The sequence below is a fragment of the Bufo bufo genome, chromosome 4, assembly GCF_905171765.1.
Source record: "Bufo bufo chromosome 4, aBufBuf1.1, whole genome shotgun sequence".
Taxonomy (NCBI): domain Eukaryota; kingdom Metazoa; phylum Chordata; class Amphibia; order Anura; family Bufonidae; genus Bufo; species Bufo bufo.
The window spans coordinates 29,527,804-29,547,029 of record NC_053392.1 but is presented as its reverse complement, the minus strand read 5'-3'; positions in this window follow the sequence as shown (position 1 = coordinate 29,547,029).

Below are 19,226 nucleotides of genomic sequence, written 5' to 3'. Positions count from 1 at the left end.
CCTTATGGAGAGGAATTTAAAGGGAAGTGATCAGTGCGACTGCATGACAGCTGAGATAGACTAACGAGGTGAGTAACAGAAATCAAAACAAAGAAACTCAAGGAGGAGGATCTGGACGGCTCCTGTCAGAGCTTCTCAGCTGTCTGGTTGTGACAGTACCCCTCCCTCTAGGAGTGGACTCCGGACACTCAGGGCCCACCTTCTCAGGATGGGACCTATGGAAAGCCCTGATGAGACGAGAGGCCTTAATGTCCGTCACTGGGACCCACATCCTCTCCTCAGGACCATAACCCTCCCAATGAACGAGGTATTGGAGGGAACCGCGGACAAGACGAGAATCCACAATCCTAGATACCTGAAATTCAAGATTTCCATCAACAATAATCGGAGGAGGAGGCAAAGGCGAGGGTACAATAGGTTGAACATAAGGTTTCAATAAGGACTTATGGAAAACGTTATGGATCTTCCAAGTCTGAGGAAGATCAAGACGGTAGGCAACAGGATTGATGACAGACAGGATCTTGTAAGGCCCAATAAACCTAGGACCCAACTTCCAGGAGGGAACCTTCAATTTGATATTCTTGGTAGACAGCCAGACCAAATCATCAACATTCAGGTCCGGACCAGGCACACGTCTCTTATCCGCCACACGCTTATATCTCTCACTCATGTTCTTTAGATTATCCTGAATATTTTGCCAAATAGATGACAAAGAGGAGGAGAATCTGTCCTCATCAGGCAAACCAGAAGAGCCCTCTCCAGAGAAAGTCCCAAACTGCGGATGAAACCCATATGCACCAAAAAATGGTGACTTATCAGAGGACTCCTGACGACGGTTATTTAAAGCAAACTCAGCAAGGGACAAAAAAGAACACCAATCCTCCTGATTCTCCACCACAAAACAGCGCAGATATGTCTCCAGACTCTGATTGACACGCTCTGTCTGGCCATTCGACTGCGGATGGAAAGCAGAAGAGAATGACAAGCGAACCCCCAAGCGAGAACAGAAAGCCTTCCAGAATCTGGAAACAAACTGCGTGCCCCTATCAGAGACTATGTCTGAAGGAATCCCATGCAATTTGACAATGTGGTCAACAAATGCCTGCGCCAGCGTCTTAGCATTGGGCAAACCAGGAAAAGGGATAAAATGCACCATTTTGCTAAAACGGTCCACCACCACCAGAATCACAGACTTCCCCGAGGAACGAGGCAAGTCCGTTATGAAGTCCATGGACAGATGTGTCCAAGGACGGGAAGGAATGGGCAAAGGAAGGAGAGGACCTGATGGCCGTGAATGAGGGACCTTGGCACGAGCGCAAGTCTCGCAAGCTGCCACAAAACCCTCAACCGACTTACGAAGCGCAGGCCACCAGAATCTCCGAGCAATGAGATCCAGTGTGGCTCTTGTCCCCGGGTGCCCAGCAAGGACCGTATCGTGGTGTTCTTTAAAAATCTTGTGTCTCAAAGCGAGAGGCACAAACAACCTCCCAGGAGGACAAAGATCAGGAGCTTCTGACTGGGCTGCCTGTACCTCTGCCTCCAATTCAGGAAAAAGAGCAGAGACCACCACACCTTCAGCCAAAATGGGACCCGGGTCTTCAAAATTCCCACCTCCCGGGAAACAACGTGATAGGGCATCTGCCTTCACATTCTTAACCCCAGGGCGGAACGTAACAACAAAATTAAACCTTGAAAAGAACAAAGACCATCTGGCCTGTCTCGGGTTCAGACGCTTGGCTGACTCCAAGTAGGCCAGATTTTTATGATCAGTAAACACGGTAATAGGGTGTCTGGCTCCCTCTAGCCAATGGCGCCATTCCTCAAAAGCCAACTTGATGGCCAACAATTCCCTATCTCCCACATCATAATTTCTCTCTGCGGAGGAGAGCTTCTTTGAGAAAAAGGCACACGGTTGCCATTTGGCAGGAGAGGAACCCTGAGACAAGACCGCACCCACCCCTACCTCAGAAGCATCAACCTCAACTATGAAGGGTAACGAAACATGAGGTTGTACTAGGATGGGAGCGGAAGCAAAACTCTCCTTGATATTAGAAAAGGCCTTACGCGCCTCGACCGACCAGGAAGAAAAATCTACCCCCTTTCTGGTCATATCAGTGAGTGGTTTAACAACAGAGGAATAATTCTAAATAAATTTCCTGTAATAATTAGCAAAGCCCAAAAAACGCATCAGTGCCTTCTGATTCTCAGGAAGCTCCCACTCAAGCACAGCGCGGACCTTCTCGGGGTCCATGCGAAAACCAGAAGCGGAGACAAGAAACCCCAGAAATTGGATCTCTGGAACCGCAAACACACATTTTTCCAGTTTCGCGTATAATTTATTCTCCCGCAGGATGAGTAAGACCTGACATAAGTGTTCCTTATGAGTCTTGAAATCAGGAGAAAAAATCAAAATGTCATCCAAATACACTAATACAAATTTTACCATTAAATGATAAAAAATGCTGTTGACGAAATGCTGAAAAACGGCTGGGGCATTCATCAAACCAAAAGGCATAACTAAATTCTCAAAATGGCCCTCAGGGGTATTGAAAGCCGTCTTCCATTCATCTCCTTCTCTGACCCTAACCAGGTTGTATGCCCCTCTTAGGTCTAATTTGGAAAAGACTTTCGCCCCAACAACCTGGTTAAACAAGTCCGGGATCAGAGGAAGCGGATACGGATCACGAATAGTGATACTGTTCAGCTCCCTGAAATCCAGACAAGGTCTTAAAGAACCATCTTTTTTCTTAACAAAGAAAAAACCAGCGGCAACAGGTGACTTCGAGGGTCGTATGTGTCCTTTTCTCAGACTCTCAGAGATATAAGCCCGCATAGCGACCCTCTCAGGTTGGGAAAGATTGTATAACCGAGATTTAGGCAGCTTGGCGCCTGGGATGAGATCAATAGGGCAATCATACTCCCTGTGCGGAGGTAAACCCTGAACTCCACTCTCAGAGAAGACATCCAAAAATTCAGAGAGGAAAGGTGGTACAGTTTTAGTAGAAACCTCAGAAATAGATGTTATGAGGCAATTCTCTCTGCAAAAGTTACTCCAACCATTTATTTGCCTCGCTTGCCAATCAATGGGGGGGTTATGTTTAGTGAGCCAGGGTAGCCCTAACACTAGAGGAGTAGGCAAACCGCTAAGGACGAAACATGACACATCCTCAACATGAGCATCACTCACAATTAAACGGATATTGTGAACTATGCCCTTTAATGATCTCTGAGAAAGTGGAGCAGAATCGATAGCAAAAACAGGAATATCTCTTCCCAAAGTGCATACCTGGAAACCATGAGTTATTGCAAATTGATTATCAATGAGGTTGACAGCTGCTCCACTATCCACAAAAATCTCACAAAAAATGCTCTTGCTCTCTAGCGCCACCCTAGCAGGCAGGACAAAACGGGAACTACAAGCAAAAGGAAAACCTTCAATTTCCGCCTCAACCCTGCCAATAGTAACAGACGGAACATTCTTAAAAGATTTCTTCCTTTTTGTCTCTTTATTACTCCCAGAAAACTGCCTGAATCTCCTAGAGGGACAAACATTTGCCAGATGATTTATACCTCCACAACAAAAGCAAACCCTCCCCTGCGGGCTGAATCTTCTATTGTCAGAGGCAATCAATCCCAGCTGCATGGGCTCCTGCTCAGAAGGGGCTGAAAGCGACTGAGACCCCTGTGCACAGAATGACACCGCTGCACTGTCCCGGGACTGAGTATGACAGGAAGGAGAGATCTCTCCTCTCTCTCTAAGACGCCTGTCAATACGAACAGCCTGAGACATAGCAGAATCCAAGGAGGTAGGTCTTTCATGAAAGGCAAATGCATCTTTCAATCCCTCTGAAAGACAATAGCAAAATTGACTTCGGAGTGCAGCATCATTCCAACCCGTATCTGCTGCCCATCTCCGAAATTCTGAGCAGTATTTCTCTGCGGATTGTTTACCCTGGCATAACAGACGTAGTTTAGACTCAGCCAGAGCAATACCATCCGGATCATCATATATCTGACCCAGGGCTAAAAAGAATTCATCCACTGAACGGAGGGGCCGTGCCCCCTCCGGCAGCGAAAAGGCCCAGGACTGAGCATTACCCCTGAGCAGCGATATAATGATGCCCACCCTTCGTTCTTCATCACCGGAAGAATGGGGAAGAAGGCGAAAATGGAGTTTGCAAGCCTCTCTAAAACGTACAAAATTCTCACTACCCCCGGAAAACGTATCCGGGAGCGAAATCTTAGGCTCAGCACAAACTCCATGAACGCAAGCTGAACCGGTCACTTGAAACTGAGAAAAAGTCTTACGGAGATCAGCTACCTCCAAAGCAAGACCCTGAAAGCGTTCAGCCAAAAGTGAAACCGGATCCATGCTTGAGACGGTTTCGGCGGCTGATAATGTCACGGATGGTGTACAGGAAACAAGATGATACAATACAAACGATGACTCACTGGATCCACAACTAAGGAACAAAAAGGGAGACCCCTGCAATCGACCTGCCGCTCTCCCTTATTGCTCAGCCTATGCGACCACCCCAAAGGTGAATGGGCGCATATCCACGTACCTCGGCTATCTTAAACCTGAAGGCCCTACAATAGTGAGGGGACACGACCACCGGCTCCCTACACAGACACGGAGGGAGTCAGGGTCACCTGGATCCAGACAACAGAAAATCATAAATACATAAACAGAACTTATCTGCAGACGACTGTGGACAGGGGACAGGGAGCTGGGAGCTGTGAACAGCATGCACACACATTCCAGGAAGTTGTATCAGCCGCACACAACTGCCTTATGGGGAGGAATTTAAAGGGAAGTGATCAGTGCGACTGCATGACAGCTGAGATAGACTAACGAGGTGAGTAACAGAAATCAAAACAAAGAAACTCAAGGAGGAGGATCTGGACGGCTCCTGTCAGAGCTTCTCAGCTGTCTGGTTGTGACAACGGGGCATCCCCCACCAGATGCCCAATGTCCGGGTCAGATTGCAAGATACCCTAATAGCAGTATGGAATACCCCTCACTTGTGAGCTTCATCAAACTCCCCAATAATGCGGATCTGTTCTGATTCCGATGACTTATTACGAGGAGTGAGAAGGGCTTCCCTATTACAGCCCAAAGCATGCTGATATGCTTGGCTGAGTACTGATGAGGGATAACCACGACGTACAAACCGCTGTCTTAGGTCGCTAGCCGCAACCTGAAAGTCCTGCTTATTGGTACAATTCCGGCGAAGGCGCAAATATTGCCCCTTAGCGATGCCTCGCTTTAAAGGCAATGGATGACAACTTTGTCACTCAAGCAGTCTATTAGTTGCTGTCTTTTTGAGAAAAATCCGGGTACCAATATAACCATTTAGATCCTTGTAGACAGTGAGGCCTAGGAAGGTAATTGTCACTGGTATGGAGAGGGGAAAACACCAAATAAACACAACATCGTAAACACAACAATCTAGACCTCTAAGGCCTCTTTCACACTTGCGTTGTTGGGATCCGGCATGCACTTCCGTTGCCGGAGGTGCCTGCCGGATCCGGAAAAACGCAAGTGTACTGAAAGCATTTGAAGACGGAACCGTCTTCCAAATGCTTTCAGTGTTACTATGGCACCCAGGACGCTATTAAGGTCCTGGTTGCCATAGTAGGAGCGGGGAGCGGGGGAGCGGTATACTTACAGTCCGTGCGGCTCCCGGGGCGCTCCAGAATGACGTCAGAGCGCCCCATGCGCATGGATGACGTGATTACATGGATCACGTGATCCATGCGCTTGGGGCGCCCTGACGTCACTCTGGAGCGCCCGGGGAGCCGCACGGACGGTAAGTACACTGCTCCCCCGCTCCCCACTACACTTACCATGGCTGTCAGGACTTTAGCGTCCCGGCAGCCATGGTAACCACTCTGAAAAAGCTAAATGTCGGCTCCGGCAATGCGCCGAAACGACGTTTAGCTTAAGGCCGGATCCGGATCAATGCCTTCCAATGGGCATTAATTCCGGATCCGGCCTTGCGGCAAGTGTTCCGGATTTTTGGCCGGAGCAAAAAGCGCAGCATGCTGCGGTATTTTCTCCGGCCAACAAACGTTCCGTACCGGAACTGAAGACATCCTGATGCATCCTGAACGGATTTCTCTCCATTCAGAATGCATTAGGATAAAACTGATCAGGATTCTTCCGGCATAGAGCCCCGACGACGGAACTCTATGCCGGAAGACAATAACGCAGGTGTGAAAGAGCCCTAAAGCTAGGGAAGAGGGATGGTGACTGATAGGAATCTCTGACTGATAGGAATCTCTGAGTCCCACTTGGTACCCCTGGCACCAAAACTTCTAGTATCGGCTTGGTTTGAGTCCTTTCTGACGTCAGGAGAGCGCTTCACTCAGTAAGTAACGAAAGACACAACAGTGATGTACTGAATGAACACTCTGAGGTTTATTTTTAATGCACACAGGTTATATAGAGGGGGCTTTACCCTCTTTATTAGCATCATCGTATGTTATGTATTTAACCTATCATATTAACACGTTTCATTCTACGCTCCGAGAAATAGAAACAAAAACGGAACTTCCATATTAGGAATATTGTCCGGGAGTAGTGCCAAAGAGATAAGATTCAGGGTTACAGAGAATAGAAACCTTACAGTTATTAGTTTTACAGCAATCAGAGTTACTTCTTAACATAGAAACAAAACTTCAGCAAAAAGCAGAATTGATTTTGACATAATAAAGAACATGGATTCCTTTCAAATCCCCTCTTAAGAACCTTTAGTGGATCACACTACATGGTTCTTTCCTTTCTTGTCCTTTTTCTCTCTATACGATATTAGGTAATTCTTATCCCCATCTGGGCTTCGATCCTCCTGGGGTACAGTGGTCTGATATAATGACATATTAGGGATCCCTTTTTCTAGCATTCGTCTCACACAGGGAATAACACATAATGCTACTACACCTATTACTACAATTACTATTAGTATGACAATCCCTAGTTGCATGAGACCTTGTTTCCAACTTGTGAACCACCCAAAGTATTGATCCCATGGATCATTTATACCTGAGTTCTTTTTCAGTTCTACTGACAGATCTTCAAGCTTTTTTATAGCTATTGTGACCTTACCAGTGGGGCCAGTATTATTTGGTATGTATGTGCAGCAGGAGGTTGGATCAGTCAATACTCGGCACACTGCGCCCTTCTCTGCAAGAATCATATCCAACACCATTCGATTCTGGAATGTCATGATTGAGTCTGCTTGTAGTTCTTCTGCTACCCCTAGAAATGCATCTCTGGTATAGTTTACAAACCTTTGCTGATTGTAGTATATGTAATTTATCCAATCCACATTTTTATTCACAGTAATAATGGGAAATATTGATTCAAATCCGGCGGCTACTTGATCTCTAGCTTTGAACTCATCTGGGACACCTCTTGGAACACCTATTGCATCTATATACACATGGGGATCAAAACTTGAAAGGGGGGTGCTTCTTTTGTTTCTCTTTAGCACCCCTTTGTCTATAATATCTGATTCAGTAAAAATGTGCATGTTCATTATAACTTTGGCAAGCGCACATTCACCTTTCCAGGCACCTTCCAATCTGGATCTTATTTTTCCATCTCCACAGATCCAGTACACATCTCCTATGGAGTACACTTGGTTCTGAGTGAGGGATATGTTCAGATTGCTGTATTTGTGACAATAACCTTTGGTGAAATTCTGTACATTCCTCCCATGTGTACTCCCCTTGTAACATGTGTAGTTACCTGGATATACCTGGATGCCTGCCCCTGGGCGAGGATTTTTTAACAAAAGAGGGTATTTTGATTTCCATTCTGTACATGCACTGTGGTTATAAGACATATTAACAAAAAGAGTCAAAAAACATTCTTCCACACTTTCTGGTAACACTAGGGGTACGGTACCTAGGTGTGGCTTGGCAGCACCGCATATGTAACAGTTACTTTTATTCACAGAGGCTGCACTATACTTCATCCACTCCAGCCACAAATTAACATCAGAAAAACCCGTCCCCATGGCCAAAGTATCCTCATATGTTGGATTAGATATGGCCCTTAGGTTTTTTAGAGAAACTATATGCGGGGCTAGTGGGTTTTTGGGGACACCTGGGATGGGCTGGTATTCCTTAGACTTATACATATCTCTAAGTTTGAACATTTGTGTTACCTGAGAAGTCTCAGCTCCCCACATGTTATGGAAGTACCATCCCAATACATAATCTCCTTCATCATATTTACCAGGGTTGTCTATTGTCAATACAATCTTCATTTCCGCTGACCTTTTTTTGCAATGATACATTGAAGAGGTGTCCACATAACACGTCCCTCTCTCAAGGAGTGTCATTCTAGTCAAAAGGGACTTAGAATTTTTATCCCTCCTTTTGAGGGCGCTTTCTGGTTTATATCCCCATTCTGTCCCTGTATTCCATCCCACTGATCCCCAGTATCCACAACCTTTTCCCCAGTATGAGTCTGTTACACATATATAGGCCTATCCTTCTACATAGTCGTTGGAACAATAGTTATAATATGAACATGTTTTCAATATATCACAAACGCAAAAGGTGTAGGTGGCTACGTGAGTGTTAGATGAATTATACCAAAAGGTGATGACGCCGCCCTTGCTAGTTGCGGCTACTTCTCCCTTACTACTAATTGGTAAAATCAACAAGATTATTGAAGCAATCTTAGTCAGTACATTCAACCATTTCCCAGAAAGGGGTGAGGAGCTCATCATGTTGGAGGTCAGGGCTGTCTGCCCCCGTTAGTACCTCTGGGCCTTGTTGGAGGTCAGGGCTGTCTGCCCCCGTTAGTACTTCTGGGCCTTGTTGGAGGCCAAGGCTGTCTGCCTCCGTTCCTGCCTCCTCTCTTGTTCTCACAAGCTTCACTCGGGTGGCGTGGATCCAAGTTGGAGACTGTTCAGTCAGCACGGCTGTTCTGGTTACTGCGACCACGGTAGTGGGTTGGCCATATGCGAAGTCACCTTGGGATTTTCCTTTCTTCAGTGTTTTGATCACTACCTCATCCCCCACCCTGTATGGGTGGGTGGGTTCCTGTGGAAGAGAGGGAGACTTACAAGCAACTTTTTCCTCAGTTTTATTAAGAACCTGTATCAATTTGGTGACATATTCTTCCCTTATTAAATCAAGATCACCTTCCTGCACTATCATTGGGCGTCTTGCCCAGGGGGTGGGTAAAGGCCTTCCCATGAGTATCTGTAAGGATTCTCAATGCTGTTATATCCTACCCCTCTTTGCAGACTAATCCTGTCTTAGTATTTTTTTGCAATACTGGATAACACCAGTCTTGCTGTTCCTGTTCAGTGGAATATCTTTGAAGATCAGTAAGCATTTGTGACATCTCAGGGGTTGGAGGTGCCAAACATGGCATCTCCCAATGGTTACATGGACCTGTGGGGTTGCATTTGGCCACTCGTTTCGCCACCTTATCTGCCAGCGCATTGCCCTGTGAGACATGATCCTTACCATCTGCTGCCGTGAATCCTCTCCTCAAATCATACCATGGTCCCACACTACCCCATGTGCGTACCTACTATCAGTATAAATGGTGACAGATCTATCAGTATGTAGAATACATGCTCTAGTGAGTGCAATGAGCTCAGCTGCCTGCTGTGTTGAGTGCGGATGTCCTTGAGTAGGCCTATAACATCATGTGTAGTGTGCAAAAATGGTGTAACGTCACATTGTGAAAGTAGTTGCCAACTCTACCATCATAGCACAGGCTGCAAGAGAACACAGACATGCCGGCATCCCTTGAACAGGGGTGGGCATTACCTTTGAGAAAAACTACACAAGGACGCAACTTGCCTCCGTGTTCTTGTGTCAGTACACCCGCCATGGTTTTACAATTTTGTCGTGCAAACATGTGGAAGTTTGTAGTCAGGGAGGCCCAATCCTGGACTTGACATTAATAAACATTTCAGATAATCAAATGCATTGTACATTTCTGAAGACCATCTTATTAAATCAGGTTTGTCCTGCAGTGTTGCCTGCCTCAAGATATTATCATAGTAGGAACAGTCCGGGATCCATTGTCTGCAGTAGTTTATCATTCCAAGGAAGGATAGCATTTCCTTCTTGGAGTGCGGGGTGACCAGGCCCGCTACAGACTGAACTCTCCCTGGACTGATCCTCCTTTCCCCCTTTTTCAGGACAAACCCCAAGTATTCGACTTGCTGTTTACACCATTGCATTTTCCCTAATGACACTTTGTGTCCACATTCAAACAACCATTGTAACAGTGATATACCATCCTCAATGTTGGCCTCCACTGACATACTGCACAACAGTAAATCATCCACGTATTGCAACAACACGGAACCTTGGGGGGGGGTGCCATGGTTTAACGTGGCTTGGAGGACTATGCTGTACACTACAGGTGAATCAGCATATCCCTAGGGCATTTCTGCCCCAGGTCAGTTGACATCTGTCAAAGGAAAAAGCAAAAATTAGTCTGGTCTTCTTGTCAACTGGGATAGAAAAGAATGCATTTTTCAGATCTATCACACTGAACCAAACAGCGTCTGCTGGAATGGCAGATAGTAATTGAGTGATGTCAGGTACAACAGGGGCTATAGGCACAATGATGTTGTTGATGGCCCTTAAATCCTGTACAAAGCGGGCAGTACCATCTGCCTTTGTCACTGGATTCACGGGCGTGCTGTAGGGTGAAATCACCTCTTCCAGGATTCCCTTTTGTAGGAATCCTTCTATCATTGGTCTAAGTCCATCAAGTTTCTCTTTTGGCAGTAGGTATTGTTTCTGGAACACTGAGATGACACCTGGTTTTACAGTAGCTTTGTAAGGTGTGCAATCTATGAATCCTGTGTCATATTCATTTGAAGACCATAATGCAGGGTTAATGTTGTTAAGTTCTGGGTGGTCCTGTATGTTTGCAAGAATCAGTGGCACTGGTGTAGAGACTGGAATGAGATCTGAGTGTACTCTTAGGCTGCGTTCACACGGGCGAGATTTCCGCGCGGGTGCAATGCGGTAGGTGAACGTATTGCACCCGCACTGAATCCGGCACCATTCATTTCAATGGGGTTGTGTACATGAGCGTTGTTTTTCACGCATCACTTCTGCGTTGCGTTAAAATCGCAGCATGCTCTATATTCTGCGTTTTTCACGCAGGACAGGCCCCATAGAAATGAATGGGGATGCGTTAATAACGCATTGCATCCGGATGCAATGCGTTGCGTTCCGTTTTTCACGCAGGTTTCTTAGCAACACTTGAAAAAGAAAGTGATTAGACAGGAAGTGAGTTTTTTTCAGAGCTGCATGTCCCAACCTGGTTTGTCTGCTGTTGGTGTGAGTAGCTAGCTGGAAAAATGCCCAGACAACCCAGCAAACCCATGGATGTGGAGAGGATGATTCTGGAGGTCCAGGGCAGGCCCTGTCTGTGGGACAGTCGGTCTGGTGATTATCATGACCGCTACAAAAAAGATGCTGCCTGGGAGGAAGTGGCCAAGGAGGTTTTTGCTAATGTTTGGGGCAAAACCCCAGAAGTCAAGCGCCATACTTTAAGTAAGTACACTGTCTATATATATATACACATTTGAGATGATGCCTTTTTGTTCAAAGTAGCATAGCACATGTGTAACATTGTCCTCCATTTTACATAGCACATGTTTTATCCGAGAAGATAGTTTGCCATTTGCTATGCTATAGAGCAGTGTTGCCCAACCAGTGTGCCTCCTGGTGTTGCAAAACTACAACTCCCAGCATGCCTGCACAGCCAAAGGCTGTCCGGCCATGCTGGGAGTTGTAGTTTTGCAACACCTGGAGGCACACTGGTTGGGCAACACTGCTATAGAGGACATCCCTACAAATCCACATGGTAGTCATACAGTATGTCTTGTATTAATTTTTTTAAATTTTTTTTGTAGTTGATGAAGTAAAGAATAGATGGCGGAGTTGCCGCGACCAATTCCGTAAGGAAATGAGCCATCACGGCCGCAGTGGTTCTGGGCCACTAAAGAAAAGGCCCTATATATTTAAAGAACAGCTAATGTTCCTGAGAGATGTAATGGACGTGCGCGCGTAAGTACATATGTACTCCTATCTGCTTACTGTTAAATAAATCCGAAATAATAATTATGTTATGTTTTGAAATAAATTGAGTATTTTTCTAGGTAACCTGTCATCAAGTTTATGCTAACCTCCCTGAGGGCAGCATAAATTAGTGACACAAATGCTGATTTTCAGTGGCCTTATATATGACCTAAAAGGAAGAAGGTTCTGAGAACCAGCATCATAATCATTACAGCCCAGGCCTTGAAAAGAGTCAAATCTACCTGAGAAGAGTCATGGTTATTCATAATCTCCTGCAGTCTCACCAATCTGCTAATGATGGACAGACTGACAATCAGCAGGTGGTCATGTAGAGGCGGAGTTTTTGAGTAAAAACCATGACTCTTCTCATGTTATTATCGTGGCAATTTTCCAGACCCAGTCTGCAATGATTGTGATGTGGCTATTCAGCCAAAAATGTCTTTTGAAAATTTTACATGAGATACTGCTGTTATCAACTCACCAGTCTGTACTTTATTCTGGCGTGATTATGGCCAGCGTAAAGTTGATGACAGGTTCCCTATATAAACATGTAATTTAATAATGTTTTCTCTATTGAAGGACGGAAGACAACCTGGAGGGAGAGACGGAGCAGGCCGCCCAGCAGCATTCTTCTGCTGCTGAGGAAGAAATTCCACCTTCCATGGACACAGAGGAGATGGCAGAAGCTGGGCCATCCACCAGCTCCATGCCCCACATCCCTCCTGCAGAGAATGCACCTTCACTTCAGCTGGGGGCACGCCGGAAACGGTCAATGCCCACAGCTGAAGTGGAAGTGAATTCTCGGGTACTGGACTACTTGTCCAGAGTCCGGCAGGAGGACCATTACGAGCTTTATGGCCGCAGTATTGGATCCCTACTAAAAAAAATACCTGAGGATCTTTATCTACGGACCCAAGGCGCCATTGGGATCCTCATACAGGCAGCCATTCCGCCACACAATCCCACTGAATTATTTGTTGCACTTGAAAATTGGCGCTTGTATGGTAACATCCATGGGCCACCATCTAGGCCTCCATCCCAGTTTTCAAACAGGCCACCCCACTACCCTCCTCATCCTCGGCAACCATACCCCCCTCCACCCCAACAATATGGTTCCCTATACAGTGCAGAGGCATCATATCCTCCACCTGCACCCTCCGCATCTCAGGCAGCTCCACCACAGCACTTTGCCTCATCTTCTCAGGGCAGTTACCAGCCATCCCAATCCAATGTTAACCCCCCCACACCCTCACGTTACTTTAACTTATAAACTAAGTTTGATATAGTTGTAAATGTTATTATTTATGTCAAATATGACAATATTTTGTGTTTATATTATTTTTTCAGTAAAGTAAAAAAATTTCATCACTATTTGACTTTGTTTTTTTTTATTACTAGTACGATACACAGTACAGAAAAAAATGACATTATGAGGGATTAGTTGATATTTCACATGCATTTCAATAAATTAGTTATGCACGTGAATTATGTAAGCTCGCAACCCACGTCAAGGGTCCTCATATTTTTGCGAGTCCCTAACTAAATAAAAAATAACTAACTAAAAAAAATATCCATCCAGGATACATACAATGTATAGTCATCTTCACTGTATGAAAACAATATTATCTTTGACCAGATGAAAAGGGCTGTTGATTAAACGTAAATGACCCAGCAGGAGACATGAAATAGTCCGAAAATATTTCTCTCACTCTCAATCCTGCTGAACCAGCTCTTCCAAGTAGAGAAGGGTCTCCATGGGCTGCTGAAGTCAACACCTCTGCATCGTCATCTGGACTGGACTCATGCATGCGAATGAAATTATGAAGCAGTACACACGCTTTAATTACATTGTTTACATTCTCAGGGGCAAGCTGAATAGCAGAATGAAAAATACGCCATTTGCTGGCTAAAATTCCAAAGGCACACTCAACATACCTTCTGGCCCTGCTTAAACGAAAATTGAATGTGCGCCTTTCCTGATTTAATCCTCGCCTAGGGAAAGGACGCATCAGGTTTGGCGAGAGAGCAAAACCCTCATCACCAACTATAACATATGGCGCTGGTGGCCCTGAAGAGCCAGGAAGAGGAGCTGGCTGGGGAAGGTCCAGTTGGTTGGATTGAAGCCACCGACCCATTCTGGAAGCCCGGAAGATGCGAGCATCTGCCGAACTTCCATAGGCCCCGATATCTACAATTATAAACCTGTAGTTTGTGTCAGCCAAGGCCAACAAAACTACAGAGAAAAACTGTTTATAATTATAGAATCGGGACCCTGAGTTCGGTGGCTTCTTCACCCGTATGTGCTTCCCGTCAAGGGCACCAATACAATTGGGGAATTGTGCCCTCTCCTGGAAGCCCTGTGCAATCTGAAGCCACTGCTGCCTTGTAGGTTGTGGCAGCACAGCAGCTCGCAGTCGCGACCACATGGTGGCACAGGTAGCCCGCACTATTCCTGATATTGTGGAGGTCTCCACGCGGAATTCAAAATGTAGTGAGGCAAATGAGTTTCCTGTTGCCAAAAATCTGTGAAAAAAAAAAAGTTTAAAACACTATCACCATCACATTTTTCATGATATAATGCATCTTTAAATCAGCTATATATCGGACATAAAATACATGGAATTTTATCCTGACTGCAAAAAAATTTACATACCTCAGGGTTATAATTAGCCGTTCCTCAGCTGAAATACAACGCCGCATGTTGGTATTCATGAAGGTTAGGCCAGGCCTCAACTCCCCCAAAAGCAGATCAAATGTAGGGATGGTCATTCGGCAATAACGGACAAATTTGTCAGGGTGCGCACGCAGGTCAGCATACATATTTTGAAACTGCCCTTTGACAGCCCTCTGTGCAATTATTGGGTGAACCCACCTCCTCGTCCTCCGCGGTTCCTCCTCAAGCATTTCTCTCCGCTCTCCAAAACAACGAAATACCAGCCAGTGCAAAAGCACAAGATCAGGAGTTGATGCGGGCAAAGACGACATGCTGCTTCAAAAAGGAACACCTCAAAATAGAATCAACACACTTTAGATATAGATCCACACAAAATGGAGCTGCCACAAACTGAAGAGCATGTTGGGCGTGTTTATATTGTGGTTCAAGTGAACATGTGACTCAACAGGATGTTTGCGTTTTTTTTCACGCGCGTTAAAAACGCATGTCATCCGGATGCAATCCGCGCGGAAAAAACGCAAACACTGAACGCAATCGCTGTGAAAACTGACTTGTTTTTGATCCAAAATCGCACGTTTTTAACTGAACGCATCCTCAGCAAAAACGTCACGCCCGTGTGAACGCAGCCTTATGCCCTGATTTTTGGCTGACACTTGTAAGTCAAGCTTAATGAACAAATCTTTACTTAACACACTTGAGGATGCACTGCTATCTACCATGCATCCTACTCTGAGTCATCTAAGTCCACCCCTTTTAGTCGGACGCTGTGGTCCTCCTACTCTCTGTCATTAGTGTCCCAGCTGTCCATGAGGACAGAGCTCTGATGTGAAGCACAACACTTAACATGTAACACGTAACTGCAAACATTGAAACAAACAGATCTGACAATACAGACATGAACACACAAAGGGCCCATTAAAACTTTTCATTGACTTCAATAATAAAAAAAATTTTTACAGCTTGATCAATGCTGTTGGCACCAATAAAAACCAAAAACTTCCAAGAAAAATAAAATAAAATTCTCAATGCGCATATTATATGAAAACAAATATCGTACTCCATACACATTCATATACATTTCATGTACTCATCTTCACAAAACAGCTCATAACCACGTCCTTAGACATAAAAACTGAATTGCACACACAGCTCCCCTAAAGCATCCATTAGGGCTCTTTCACACTTTCAACTCTACTACAACTCAGAGCCACACCCATTCACATTCCACTGAATCATTTGTCTTCCATCCTAATCACACAATTGTCTTTGTTTCATCCCAAAACTTGCAGCACAGACAAACACAGCTTTCCACACCACACCCAGAATTGCTGATGGTCTGTCGCTGTAAGACAATATACATGTTATAATCATAAAGTCATTTTGTTAAACCCAAATCATTTTATATGTCAGGTGTCCTTAGTTAATGTTGTACATATATGATAATTCTTGTTAAAAAACTGGATTCTCACATTACACTGCTGGGGAAAGAAAATTATTGAACAATTTTTGTCTTCTATAATAATATTACACATATAACATCACTTACTCTGCAGGATTCTCTACTCCTTTGTATCATGTAATCCATATCCTAGGACGGGTCATGGTCAAAATGTGGCCATGCTTCTTTGTCTCCCAGACAAAGACCCTTTATCATGTCCATGTGGTACGGGCTATTATCGCCGTCCCTGGGAAAAGGGGCTAGCAGCTTGCATGAACTCAGTCCATCCAGCTAAGTTATCCACCCATGGGTTAACTAGGAAGTAATTTGTGGGACTACACCGTGCAACATAAACTTTGCATGTTTCTACTTTCCTAGGACTGGCTGTACTGAAGCGTTAAGGATTCGACAAATTAATGCTGTCAACTAGGCAAAGGACTCAGGTCTGATCAGAAAATATCAGAGTGTCTCATCAAACATATAATTTGTTGCTTTGGTCTGCCGCTTGTGTTCACCTATCTGCGGGTTAATGGATTGCTCCCAGCCGGGGGTGGGGCGTATTGCAGACCTCCGCAACACAGTAAAACAACAATGCAATGTCCTTAAAACTCTATGCAAATAGTGAACTTCAGTCCGTACACTTACCACCCGGACATCAGTATCCTTATCTCAACTCTAATAATCTTATACTTTAAAACAACAATTTAATGGCCAACAACTCTCAGGATCATTGGCATAAAAAAAATATATATATATATGGCTTTAAGAAATATAAACACGATTAAAACAAAATGCTTTCTTATGTAAAAAATAAAAATAGACATATTGTCACAGTGTAGTTCACTGTGACACGGGTTACCGTGTTGCTCGCTTTAGTAGCTCTTGGGCGTACTGGCTGCGGTGGATGTCGTGTACGAATGAAACGCTCATTCATCGGGTACCGTAATTCGATCATTTGTGCGCACATAAAAACGATCATTTACTGGAAGTAGATTGTGCTGTGTGATCACGATCTGCTGTCAGTATGGGGAAGAACACTGACAGTAGTGATCTCTGCTCCCCATACAATGGAGATCACTGCAGGTAAATACAGCGTTCTCCTCCGTTAAAGAGCAGGCAATTGTCGGGAAGGAACGCTTCCTCCCCAACAATCTCCTGCTCTGTCGCCCTGTGTAAAAGGGTGAAAACGGAAGGGAGGAGGTGGCCAGGAAGACCGCCTCACCCCACAAACCCCTGATAGTGGAGACCACACTGGAGCAGCTCGGGTTGTAAGCCCAATACAGTAATGGTATAAATGCCCACAGATAGTGTATGTGCAAGTAGCCAATATAATAAACAATTAGAACATAATAGAATAATTGTTATAAATAGAGACAAAGATGTACTGCATTCATGCGATGTATGAGGGCCATGTAACACCCCAGAACCAGAGTCCGATCACCAAATTACACGCAATTGCGTGATGGCAGGTCCGCACACCAAAGCATGTATGCATGAACTACAAGACACAACAACATCTGGCTGAAAGTAGCAGAAGTCAATTACCCATGGTGGACTATACAACCGAGGCTCTCAGTGTGCAATTGCCCCAACGCGCGTTTCGCAAACCCTCTTCGTCAAGACTTGTGCTATATACTACATGCGAGTATTTTTTATTATTGTTGGGGGCTACTGGGGTAGTCGTTGTAGGTGTTATATTATATGTGTCTAGGCCCCTACATAATTTGCTGTTGTTATATCTGAGGTATGTGTTGGCCCGGAGTAAAAGGACCTTAACAGATTAGGTTATCAACTACAATGAGCTGCTTAATGAGAAACAATTTGTGCTAAACTGCAAATATTCATGTGCATGAGCCCGAACAATGAACAAGTAATTTTCTTTTTTGGTAGCTGTAGGGTGGGCCCCTAGACTGATATCCACTGGTGGGGCCCCCGATCCGACACTGGGTATTCTGACACATCATTACACACATCAATGAAAACTCCCTGAATCCGACTATCATCACACTGAATCCAAAGGGATCCAAATTGTCTCCCTATTAACACTCAAGAAGTCTATAGAACGTGCAATAAGCACTAAGGTGGGAAAAACATACAGACCAAGAGCTGGGGGGGCAGAAAAACGTAGGTTTCTACGCGCTTCCACTGGGGGGGTTTCAATCTAATGTAAACCCATGCTTATACAGTCAGGTCCATAAATATTGGGACATGGACACAATTCTAACATTTTTGGCTCTATACACCACCACAATGGATTTGAAATGAAACAAACAAGATGTGCTTTACCTGCAGACTGTCAGCTTTAATTTGAGGGTATTTACATCCAAATCAGGTGAACGGTGCAGGAATTACAACAGTTTGCATATGTGCCTCCCACTTGTTATGAGACCAAAAGTAATGGGACAGAATAATAATCATAAATCAAACTTTCACTTTTTAATACTTGGTTGCAAATCCTTTGCAGTCAATTACAGCCTGAAGTCTGGAATGCATAGACATCACCAGACGCTGGGTTTCATCCCTGGTGATGCTCTGCCAGGCCTCTACTGCAACTGTCTTCAGTTCCTGCTTGTTCTTGGGGCATTTTCCCTTCAGTTTTGTCTTCAGCAAGTGAAATGCATGCTCAATCGGATTCAGGCCAGGCGATTGACTTGGCCATTGCATAACATTCCACTTCTTTCCCTTAAAAAAACTCTTTGGTTGATTTTGCAGTATGCTTTGGGTCATTGTCCATCTGCACTGTGAAGCGCCGTCCAATGAGTTCTGAAGCATTTGGCTGAATATGAGCAGATAATATTGCCCGAAACACTTCAGAATTCATCCTGCTGCTTTTGTCAGCAGTCACATCATCAATAAATACAAGAGAACCCGTTCCATTGGCAGCCATACATGCCCACGCCATGACACTACTACCACCATGCTTCACTGATGAGGTGGTATACTTAGGATCATGAGCAGATCCTTTCCTTCTCCATACTCTTCTCTTCCCATCACTCTGGTACAAGTTGATCTTGGTCTCATCTGTCCATAGGA